Genomic DNA, 6349 nt, shown 5'->3' with positions numbered 1-6349 from the left:
ATATAAACCAGTTGGAAGAAGAGTTAACGAGTAATATACTGAAACTACATAAAGATTATTTTTTTGCGATTTTGCCATGCCGAACCCTTCAGATTGTACTTCGAACAATATTGTCTCTTTTCTGTCCCATTACATTCTCAATCTGACAGGGGAAAGTGGCTGACTTTATTCCTAATCTCTCATATCTTATTACTGTACTATACGACAAAAAATAAAAATATAAAACAAAAATTAAAGAAAAGATGTACCACGAAGGATTTATGCATGTGGGTCACAAATTGATGTTGCTACAAGTACTGACAGAAAATGCGAAACTGTAAACTTTGGCGGCTGATGAATGAATGTGTGACGCTGCAGCGCAGTTTCACCGGACAGCTAGCAAGGACAGTAAACATGGGACATGTTGATACCAGGGCATAAAGTCTTTACAGGTTTTATTCCATGTGCTCTATTGGAGCAGACAGGCACGTAAATAGTATACGCAGATGTCAGCACTTGAGAAACGACGTGTAGTTGGGCTCAGAGAGGCTGGATTGAGCAATCGGCGAATCGCTCGACATTTCAATAGGAGCGACACCACTATTTGACGATGCTGTCAGGAACCACGGCCATACTCGGCGTCAAGAGGGAAACCATCGACGTAGAGAGACGACAGAGTGTGAGGATCGAGCAGTCGTCACAGAGAGACCCAGAGTCGCGCATTCATCATTATTATAGATCCGACGTGCAACTGGTGCTTCAGTCACCCTAAGGACAGTCGGCTCACACGACGGCGACTGTGCTCACGGCGCCCCTTACACCGTCTACCATTGACCTCTATACACCAACAAACCCGTTCGTAGTGGTGTCGGGCACATTCGGCCTGGAACCTTACTGACTGGTGTAGAACTGTCTTCAGTGAGGAGCCCCGCTTCGAACTGAGCCGCAACACCCTACAAAGTCGTGTCTGGAGACAACCCAGACAATCGTGGGATACCAATCTGACAGTCACTCACCATGTGGACCGACAGCCAGGAGTGATGGTCTTGGGTGCCATTTCATTTCATAACAGGACCACTTTGGATGTCAACTGCAGCACCCTTATAGCACAGTGATACGTTGACGATATTGCATCCCACGTGTTGTTGTCATTGATGGCAAGACATCGTAGGCTTACGTTTCAGCAAGATAATGCTCGCCGCATATGGTGAGAGTTTCTATTGCTTGTTTTTGTTATTGGCTAACCCTACCTTGGCCAGCAAGGTCGCCGGATCTCTCTCCAACTGAGAACGTTTGGAACATTAGGGCTAGAGCCCTCGAACCAGCTCGCTATTTCGACGATCTAACGCGCCAGTTGAACAGAATTTGGTACGATAACCTTCAGGCGGACAACCAACAATTCTATCACTCAGTGCCAATCGGAATAACTGCTTGCATAAATGCCAGAGGTGGACAAACATGTTACTGACTTTCTCAGTTCGTTAAGCTCTTTCTCTTGAGTAACTGATCCAGTTTTTCTGAAATTCCAAAATTCCAGTCATTTGTTTTCCCTTAAACGTACGTCTACCGATCTCCACTCCTTTCGGATAATTACTTCGAGATGCGTCATCTTTTTATCTTAGAGGATATAATCCCTACGATAGATCATTTAATAACTACTCCAACTAATATAAACCTTCCATTCATTCACTAATACTATTTTGACATTATCATCCCATTCCATATTTCACTATATTTCATATAATCAAACATGACAGAGATTCGGTGATGATTTGAGCAGCAGTATCGTTATTTATCATGGGCCCCCTATCCACCTCCATCATTGTTGCCTTACGTTGTCACTTACTTCCACGAAGAATAGTATAAGATTCCCTCAAAAACAATACAGAACCTGTATTTATTCTTTCTGAGGCGACTGGGAGCTGTTTTGGATGCCAACGGCTTTGCTACATCATATTAGGCATGGTAATGTATTGTGTTGGAGGCGTTTCCATGTTTTTTACTCTCAAATGATTCTATAAAATACGTTCTTCTTTTTGAGACAATCGTTACAGAACTGCCGTCCATTATAACGCACTTGATTCTATTAGCCAGTATTCTTCGAGGCAGTCACACACTTGTGAAGAGACTCCATATGACTGTATCTCGTTTTTGCTCAATCCGTGCGGGATTGACATCAAGTCTTCGGGATAAACTTGGTGTCCTCTGGCAACGTCGTAATGTTTTAGCTTAGATTATGCCCTGTGGTCCAACAGGTGGACGACAGCGATGTTGATATGTAATGTTGTGCATCCAATATTATCGTAAATAAGAGTATTCTGCGTTCTTTTCCTTTCGATCGGTAAAGATTACTTATAAAGAGGGGGAAAGGAGCTGATTCCGCGATGTGTTCAATGTGATATCCAATTCCGTCGGGGTTGGTGCTTTGTTCGCTTTAATTTTCTTGACGGTAAATACAGTAGAGTCTGTTATCTTCAGTTTTATCACCAGAAATGTCCGCTAGTGGTAGGTTTAGGCGTGTTCATTACTTTGCAATTCTTTGTTTCCTGCGAGGCAGACTTGTAGAGATCGTCGAGACGGAAGCCGCTGCTGAGGAAGACAGAAGGTTCAAGTGGCTCTGAGCACTATGCGACTTATCTTCTGAGGTCATCAGTCGCCTAGAACTTAGAACTAATTAAACGTAACTAACCTAAGGACATCACACACATCCATGCCCGAGGCAGGATTCGAACCTGCGACCGTAGCGGTCGCTCGGTTCCAGACTGTAGCGCCCAGAACCACACGGCCACTCCGGCCGGCTAAGACGGAAGGCACCGGCTGGCAAGCGGCGCAGGTGCGCCGGTTTATTTCGGGGCGGCTGGAGAAGCTCCAAACGCGGCTGCCATATTGCACTGCTGCTACAGCGACGCGCCTGTATCACCATCGTTCAGACTGACAATCATGTTTTCTTATGCTTCAGACTAGAGATCTGGTTCCAGAGTTGGGCATGTACCTGACAGCATTCTCCAGCATTCAACAGTGTTCCATTGTCGACAGAATTTACAAAGTTTGTCTCATTTTATACGCAGTTTATTTTGTTCTGAAACCACATGACGAGAAACTCGTTACGTCATCGGGGTGGTTGTGTGAAAGAATTATCTCGAATTGGTTCAGTTGGAGTCATCCTGGATTTTACGCTCTTGTTTATAAAAAATATGATTACCATGTTTCGCTTTCTATCACGAACTGAATTAAAGTCTCCATTTTCCACAAACATATTTCACCACAGATAAAGCATCATCAGTAGACATTTATTTATTTTCTCTCTCTCTCTCTCTCTCTCTCTCTCTTTCTCGCTCTCTCTCTCTCTCTCTCTCTCTACACACACACACACACACACACACACACACACACACACACATAGCGACTGGGGAGAGTTGCTGCATGGCGATAGCTGTTAGCGCCCTATTGAATAGGCATGTAAAATTCTGTCTATAACGGGAAACAAACCGACTCTTTACGTCGAAACTGGACGTCACATGAGAGACGTAATGAGCAATATTTGTTTGTACTGACTCCAATTAAACGTTACAGAAACCGTTCCGCAAATGTCTGCCGAAATGCCAGAGAAAATGCGGCTGACGCGGCTTAGGAGGGAGATACCGTATACACACTATCTGATCAAAAGTTAGTGGACACCTCTATGTAATTCAGAATCAACCACCAGTATGAAAGGAGGTAGGAGAGTGTTGTGCTATCAGCAGAGAAACAGTAATAGGATAATGGGTTTGTCAGGTGAGCTCACTGACTTCGAACACGGTCTAGTCAATGGTTGCCACATGAGTAACATATCCATCAGGGGCATTTCAACCATTCTAGAGCTGCCCAAGTGGATTATTGGTGACGTGACTGTGAAGCAGAAACCCAATGAAACGACCACAGCTAAAACAGAACCAGGCAGACCTCAAGTAGGGAAAAGTGAGCATCAACCACATCGGATGTTGCCTACATCAGGGGCAAGCATACATTCATGAGCAAACCTATTATTCTCCTTCGATAGACAAGCGCCTAACCTTTTGCCTGTTAACTAGATTATGACCCCCTGGGGATAATACGTCCTTTTGATTGACAGATCCTCAAACTATTGTTTGGTTAAATGGTTTTCCATGTCAACCATACCCCTCCCCCTCTTCCTCCCCTCAACCTCCTCCACCCACACCCCTTTGGGAACTTCACCCGCCGACACAAGCAAATTTTTATATCAACTTGATTGACTAGTTAATTAACTTGAACAATTAATTAATCCCTCCACGCCCAAACCTGGAAATTGTCAGGAAAAAGTCTCATTTGATTGGCCGTTTGGCAGGAAATCGACTGCTGTGTGTAGAATATTGTTTAAACAACTTACAGAGTATGTGGAATGCTGTTAATTTAAACAGTTTATGGATACAAGGCGATGTATGAGGTACAGTTTATTTATTTAAAGAATTTGGCAGGAAATCGATTGCATTTTATGGTTTAAACAATTTCTGTAGGCCAAGTGTGGAATATAGTTTATACATTTGTGTAAAGAATTTGCCAGAAAATCGATTGCGGTATATGGAATATTGTTTAAACAATTTAGACAGTGTGTGGAATATTGTTTATTTATACAATTTATGGTATACAGGATAGTGTTTGGAATAAAGTTTATTCATTTATTTGCCGGCCGGTGTGGCCGTGCGGTTCAAAGCGCGTCAGTTTGGAACCGCGTGACCGCTACGGTCGCAGGTTCGAATCCTGCCTCGGGCATGGATGTGTGTGAAGTCCTTAGGTTAGTTAGGTTTAAGTAGTTCTAAGTTCTAGGGGACTGATGACCTCAGTAGTTAAGTCCCATAGTGCTCAGAGCCATTTGAACCATTATTCATTTATTTAAAGAATTATTAGGAAACTGACTGCAATATATGGACTACTGTGTATTTTAACAATTTACAGGATACAAGGTGGTGTATGGAATATAGTTTATGTAAAGATTTTCTGGAAATCAGTTGCGTTGTGTGGAATATGTAAACAATTGTAGCGCTTTTTCATTCCAACCATGTAAGGAAGAACTTAAGTACACTGTCACAGATCGCTTAAACATATCTGAAAAGCTCTCTCCCATCTCGCCACGCATGCAGGCTGCCTGGGGTCGGGTCATGCTGAGAAACCTGGAAATGCCAGCGGGATCACTGAACTGCTGTCAGCTGCCGGCTGCTCCACAACTACGTGGAGTACCGCACTGACCCCTGAACAAAAGCGCCAGGTGGCGGCAACACTTTGATATTGATGCCTGAAAAGTTCCTGTCCAAACACGTGATCTGTGTCTCTCATGTGTCCATGTCATGTCACGTACCACTGACAGGCCTGCACGCGCCGATGGTCGAGGTCGATCCGAAACTGTAAACAAAGCAGCGTTTACCTGGTAAACTCAAAGCTGTGGATGTCTTGAAAACATTCCAACACGCTATAAGATTATTGACTAATTAATTAAACCAACACACTTTCTGTGGGACAGCTTTTCCTTTCTTCCTGTTGGTGTATACTAGGACTGGAATATTTGGTTGGATTTGATCCTGCAGATGCCCAGCTTCCGAACGCTTCTTGATTTATTTTCCCTTGCCTCCTATCAGAGGGTAATGACTTAGGTAAGTCATTTGGTAGAAAGTGCATTACGTTGGAGGCAGAGGGACATTTCAAATTTCAGCTCAGTTGCATGCAATGTCCTTAAACAATTTGCTGGAGGGACTGGACAGATGCGTGCTCACACTACAACTATCAGAAACAATAAATTGAACAATCGGAAATTTTACGTCGTGACTGGGTTCTTAAAGCACTATAGAATTCCTAAATTGTGTATCTCTGCTACATCCGGAAAGAGGAAGGACCTACTGCGTGATGGGATAGTAACAACAACAACAAAAACCTTTGCAATGTATTGAGAAGCACTAAGCACGACACACTTAAACTGCAATTCAATCCCTAGTGATATGTTGTCTGGGCTAGATTTCAGAGATCGCCATCAATTGCGAGTATAATGTCGTAATTGTGGTTTTAAAGCACTATAGAATGCCAAAGCTGGTTCTCTGAGGGAGGTCCCACCATGTGGTGGGATAGTAATAACAACAGCAACAATAAATACCACTACAAGACAGAGTCCACTGCGATGTAGTGACAAGCGCTAAACGTGACACAATTAAACTGCGATCTGAGCCCTAGCAATAAGTTCTCATGACTAGATCAGATGTCAATCAGAATATGAAGTGACGATTGGGATATTAAAGCACTATAGATATCCTAAATTAGCTCTTTCCGCTACATTTGGGAGGAGGAAGGGCCTACTGCATGATAGGACAGTAAGAACAAAACAAAT

The sequence above is a fragment of the Schistocerca cancellata genome, chromosome 1, assembly GCF_023864275.1.
Source record: "Schistocerca cancellata isolate TAMUIC-IGC-003103 chromosome 1, iqSchCanc2.1, whole genome shotgun sequence".
Taxonomy (NCBI): domain Eukaryota; kingdom Metazoa; phylum Arthropoda; class Insecta; order Orthoptera; family Acrididae; genus Schistocerca; species Schistocerca cancellata.
The sequence above is the reverse complement of the archived record's forward strand: the minus strand, read 5'-3'. Positions refer to the sequence as shown.